Source organism: Pinus tabuliformis, chromosome J (assembly GCF_031772625.1).
Source record: "Pinus tabuliformis cultivar Carrire ecotype Pingquan chromosome J, CPIR1, whole genome shotgun sequence".
In the NCBI taxonomy this organism is placed as follows: Eukaryota; Viridiplantae; Streptophyta; class Pinopsida; order Pinales; family Pinaceae; genus Pinus; species Pinus tabuliformis.
Genome location: NC_142295.1, coordinates 457,404,941 through 457,411,701, shown reverse-complemented (window position 1 = coordinate 457,411,701; position 6,761 = coordinate 457,404,941).

Here is a 6,761-nt window from a genome sequence, read left to right as displayed (position 1 = left end):
AGCTATAACATAGGAAGAAACAGAAATGACTAGCTGATTCAATATACAATTTGTCATTTATCTTGAGTAGATAATAAGTGCCATGTTTAATCAATGTATGGAATCTTTGGTGTTTGCATTCAGCAGATGTAGATACAAAATTATTGCTGATCTGATGTTGCATTTGCTGTATTCAATGATATAAAGAATGATGCAGAATGCGTTCCATTCGAGATAGAGAACAGAAACAGAAAAAATACAAACACAGATGCATAAAGACTTTCTAACCTTTTTTCATCAACCGTTGCGTTACATATTCTTTGTAAATGAGTCAAAATTGCAAGTCAAATACTTGTATTATAGTAACAACATAATATGAAGAAACATATTCACATTACTTTTGCATTTGTTGTGGATGTGAAGGCTGCCATGTTCCTGCATTTTGTAATCTGTATAACAAATGGTTAGTTAGAACAAAATGATAACATTGTAAATTGAAGAGAGGACATATTTGAGAGAAAACATGTTAAGGCATATGTTCATGTACCTTCCATTTGTTAGTTGACATGTAATAGCTCACTATCTTCATTGAGTGTGAACTTGCTCTGAATTTTGAAGTCACGTAAGATGTAAACAATGGTAGCTTTCTGTTGCAAATATGTTTCATATGACATTGATTTTAAATCAGGAAGCAAGTCATGTAATAACGGCTCCCTGATAATGCACTGGACAAAGTTATTTGTAATGGATTCTATTACATCATTTATACAATGCTTGTAGAGGAAAGGGAAATTATCATTGCATTGTGAACGGAAAATTGTTGCATTGGCTATTGCTATGGATGAATTCACTGGGGAGTTACAAATTGCACAAACAGGTTCGAAAGGAGTTGAATATGGATTTGTTGCGATCAGAATACCTTCGACCTGTTTATAAAACATTCAAGCGTTAATTTACATTATTACATGGCAAATGCAAAGGCGGCAAAAACATTATTATTGCTATACTTACAGCACAGGTAGATGTAGTTAGTTTTCTGAGATTGTTGAGTGCATCTGTCTTAAGTTCAGTCATGAACGTTGACTTCGATGCTCTGAATATTGTTTCTTTTGTGTTTACCTTTTTTGTTAAATTTTTGAAAAGGATGAGCGGAAAGTGTCCTTTTTGCAATTGTTTTTCCATTGAAAGGAAAAATTGTTCATATGTGTCAAAGAGTTGCAACTGCAAAACAGAAATTGTTATGTATTGAAAAATACAAAAAGTAATATGCAAATACATTGTTCGTATGCATTGAAAAATTGCAATTGCACTAGACAAATTACAATAACTATAGACAAATTACAACAACTATGTATTGAAGTGATGCATGTTATCTACTGAAAATTAGGAATAAGTAACATCTGAATACATACGGTTGCATTGTCGTTTTCAGAATCTCCATCTTTGATATGAAGTGTGTAATGCAATCCAACTCGTTTGGCAAGTGTAACGGCGGCAGCGATTGTGCCAATTGGGTACATTTCTTTTTTGTTTGCAAATTGCCTAATGGTTGTATTGGGAATGAAGCAATATTCTTTGCAAACTTCAGGTACAGTTTCTATGATACTTGATTCATTAAGCAATATTATTTTGTCACAGTCACCGCGATCATATACAGTTTTAGGCAATATTATGAAATTTGTAATTGAGATGTTGTTGCCTTGAAAAATTTGGTGTTCATGTCGCTCCACCAAATGTGCAGGTACACTCAACGTTATAGTCATCATTCCTTGAGCATCTGTCAAATCAGCTCGCAATACTTGACGTGATTTGTTTGCTTTATCAAGGAATGCAGTATAGACAACCATTATGTCTCCAACAAATAGCTGCCCAATTTTACGACTATTCAGATCTTCAATTGATACTTTGATTGGCAGTATCTGTTTTTGCCTATTAAAATTGCTTAGTTAGAAATTGCTATAAACATTTGTAGAATAGTATGTTTCTCCTAGAGACTGAATAAGTAGAAATAGATTAGACTGTTGTGTTTCAAATGCATACCTTTTTGATGTATCATTTTGTACATTTGTTGAATGAAGTTTGGCTGCAATTGTTTCAGTTGGACTAACACAGGAAAAGGCATGGTTCAATATGATGTGGATATTATCACGTGTATTTTGTGATAAGCAATCAATAAAGAAATTGTGATATGTAACCTGTATATGTCTTCTTGCTGCATTGTTTGGGGGAACTTACTACTAGTGCTTTCTTCACTCGTCCAAGATTTTCTAATTTATATACATTTAAATATAGATATGTAAAAAGAGAAGATATATATAGTAAACATTAATCTGTTATATATACATTTAAATATAGATACGTAAAAAGAGAAGATATATATAGTAAACATTAATATTTTAAATAGAAAATTGCATATTTGTATAGTTGTCATACATACCTTTTCAAAGCAAGTGGTTGGTTTGCCTTTTCTAATTGAGTTATGTGCTGTATTTCTTCAGTTGTTTGTTTTCCTTTTTCAGGATTTATGCTATGTTATAGAGTAGCAATATATATTTAGTTCAATTTGAAAGAGCATATAGAAGTAAACAGTTAACAAGGAACATTAAAACCATAGAACCATACATATGTAAAGATAGAATGCATATATAGTAAACATTAATATTCTAAATACAAATTGGCATATTTGTATAGTTGTCATGGACATACCCTAGTGAACATTATTATTCTAAATACAAATTAGCATATTTGTATAGTTGTCATAGACATACCTTTGCAAAACAAGTGGTTGGCTTTCCGTTTCTAATTGGCTTATGCATTCTATTTCTTCAATTGTTTCTTTTCGTCTTTGAAGATTTAGGCTATGTTATAGAATAGTAACATATATTTAGTGCAAATTAGAAGTAAAAAGTGAACAAGAACATTAAAACCATAGAACCATACATATGTAAAAAATAAAAATAGAATGCATATATAGTAAACATTAATATTCTAAATACAAATTAGCATATTTCTGTAGTTCTCATAGACATACCTTTGCAAAACAAGTGGTTGGGTTGCGCTTTCTAATTGGCTTATGCATTCTATTTCTTCAATTGTTTCATTTCCGTTTTCAAGATTTATGCTATGTTATAGAATAGTAAGACATATTTAGTGAAAGTCAAAAGAACATATAAAAGTAAAACTTGAACAAGAACATAAGATCCATAGAAAAGGAAAGGCAAAAAGAATATACTCTGTTTGTTTATGTTGCATGTTGTTGTTCTTTTTTCTTGGTCGTTCTGTTCAATTGAAAAGGGTTTTACTAGCAGAATCTGCATCCATAAATAGATGAGGTCATATCTGCAAATTTATGATAGGATACTTGTATTGGTTAATTGAAAAGGCTTTCTTTGGCATAACTTGCATTGATCAACACAGAACGCCATATATGTAAATGTACAATAGAATGCATAGTATGTAACAGAGGGACAGTAGAGGAATTGTTGGCAAATGTTGGAAAATGTCGGAGGGAATAATTAATAATATTAATATTAATATTAATGTAAACACAGAATAAACAACGACGATTCCATATTTGAATTGCAATATAATTGAATGAGAGAAAAATATAAATGAGCCAATATAGCTTAAATATATATATTTTTTAAAACAATGACGGAGTAACTCGACTATAAACCTAGAGTAACTGGACCATAAACCTAGACAATGCAAAAATTAAAAGCCTAACAAATTGACAAAAAGCAATTAATAGAAAAATTGACAAAAAGCAATTAGTAGAATAATGTCGTACCTGCAATGAAGCCAAGGGTTCGAATTCCTTCTCGTGTAGACCATATTCATGCACAACACAGCCTGTACGAGTACCATGAGAAAATATGCAAATGACGAAATTGGTTATCATAGCTGAAGGACAATAGATATTGTATCATGGTCAGACCAATATGTATCCAATACGAAAATTGTATATTTTATATTAGCTAGATTTGCCCAAACATGGTCAATCAATGATTTGTGCATGCTATTAGTTTTGTCAACTAGGAAATGAAGATTGTAGTTTTTGGTTTCTAGCTGCTTTGTTTTTTTATTGCAATGTACCATATCAATATTGAAGTCCCCTAATATAACTATGATATTATTTAGATCTAAGTGGTACAAAGATTTTGCAATGACATTGAGGATATTGTTCAGGTTTTCACGTGGCGATGCATATATATTGAGTATTGAAATTTGTAATGTGTGAACTTTTATTTTTGCGAGCAATGCTTCTACAAAGCAGTATTCAAAATGGGTATGTTCAAGGATAATGATATTTTTCTTTATCAATATCATTACTCCATGCTTAATGCAACTTGAGATGCAATTGAAATTTTTGAAGTATTCATTTTCCATACACAACAACATATGTGTTTCTTGTAAGCACAAGATATCAGATTGCATTGTGTCATAGTCATTGCATATATCAGCAAGATGCGCATGAAGATTGCGAGTGTTCAATGAAAGAATAAAGATGGATCGCAATGATTGTATTGATGAAGAGTCATATTCTAATTGCCATTTTGCAGTGGTTTCCAAACGTTGCATTTCACAATTTACTTTTTGCTTGACCTTGAAATTATTATGTTTAAGAGGATTAAGCAAATACAATGATTCTATGTTTTTGACACGTGATAGTGCTGTGTATACTAGGCCATGCACTTGTACTCCAGTAGGGTCGAATGCAACCCTATCCAAGGTTAAGCCTTGTGATCTATGTATTGTGCGTGCACATGCAAGTTGAATTGGAAATTGTTTTTGTATTTTCAATGGCGCCATCTTTGATGTCATAGGCATTGCTTTTGATATTCGCAATATTGGTGTCCAATCATGTGCTATCTCTGAAGTATACAAATGAGCTAGTTTTCTAGATTGTCGATGACCAATATTACGATCATGGAACTTAATCCATAGAACATCGACGTTATCTGTATGGGTATATGCTTTAACTATTCCATCTGCACCATTCACTAGCCCATCTGGTGCATCATAATTGCAAGCATACATTTCAACTAACATGTTCAACTTTAGCAAAAGGTGTGGTGGCAAAACAGCCGTATGTTGATGAGTTGGGAAATTGTCGTTATTCTTCTCATTTTTGTCAATTGCATTAATTAAAATTTCTTTGCCAGGCATCAGCATCAACATTTTCTTATTATGCATTGCAACATATTTGTTTTTTTAAAATAAATAGGGAAATGTTGGATCATTTGGTACAGGGCTCATGCAACTTGTATTCATGTATGTTATATCGTCAGATGTTTGACAATTTGTTCGCATTCTATTTAACACTGATATGAATCTCTTATTTGTTTGTCGCATCGTCATATGCAATTGGAAGCACTTGACATTATCCTTCCAGAAATCATGTGTTATTGTTTGATTGTTGATTGTTGGTTGTTCAAAAATAAGAGAGTCTTGAATAGGTTGTGCTTGATAGAAATCACCACAAAATATCATGTCAATGTTCCCAAAGTATTTTGTTTGGACATGTTTTATGTTTCTGAGTCTATTGTCAATAGAATATAAAAATTGACTTCCAATCGAGACCTCATCTATGAAAGCTACTTGCAATTCTTGATATAGCTTTGATAAGTTGTCCAATACTTCTTTGCTTAGTGAAAACAGTTGAGACTTGTTAAAAGGCATTAGCAATGCAGAATGGATTGTTGTTCCAGTTGCATTATATGCAGCTTTTCCTGTGTATGCTAATATTAGACCTTTTGGTTTCATAGGATCAGTTGTGTTTTGTGAATCATAAATTCGTATAAGCATTTGGAAAATCGCTTTTGTTGAGAGCGTTTTACCTACACCTGCTCCACTTGTAATAAAAAGGTAAATTGGTTCCTTCGGGTTTTTTTTGTTTTAATTGCAATGTCTTTTACAATTGCTTGTTGCTCTTTGTTCAAGATTCTTCTAAGTTTGTAATATTCATTGTTCTCCATTAAAAATGGATGGGCAGTAATTTGAAATCCAAGATTGATTTTTTTCTTCATTTCAGTTTGGTTTGGAAATTGCAAGTCCGATTGCAAATCATATTCCTCATAATGGGAATTGTTCTCTTGGTTTTGCATATTCATTTGATTACTATTCAAAGAACTAATTTGCTCATTTGTTGCAGTCTCTAAATCACCCCATGTTGGATTGATGTTATATGTAAATTTGGCTTCATTGACTTGAATTGTTTTTTCATGTAATGTATATGCAGAGAGCCATGTAGGCAATTCTTGTTTCAATGTATCTTCACAATTTTCAAATGGCATATATAACAATAATTTCTCTCGACAAAAGTTTTCAATATCATTGTGTTTGTTATATTTGACAAATCATATAACATTTGGTTTTTTCCTTTTAGATATGGGTCTGCCATCTTTCTTGTAATTTGATACAAATTCTGCAAGGCAGATTTTGCTAATGGAACTTGGTCGTCCAATGTAGTAGTCAACAATGGAATGGCACATAACATCTTCTGAATCATCAGGTTCTTGTTTCAAAAGAATAGGCGGTTTAAGCATAAATGTGCGTTCATCGACTGGAGACGTGTTTACAAATATACATTCCCTTGAACTAGAATTCAATGGCAATGAAAGTGCTATATGCACTGCTTGTTGAGCTGACATTTGCTGCAAATTGAGTAATGTATTTCCAAGTTTACGAATCATTTGCATAGCATCAATTTCATGTTTCTGATGCTCTTTGCATATTCTTCTAAATGCATTTGTCATAGACTTGTCAATTTTGGTCATATA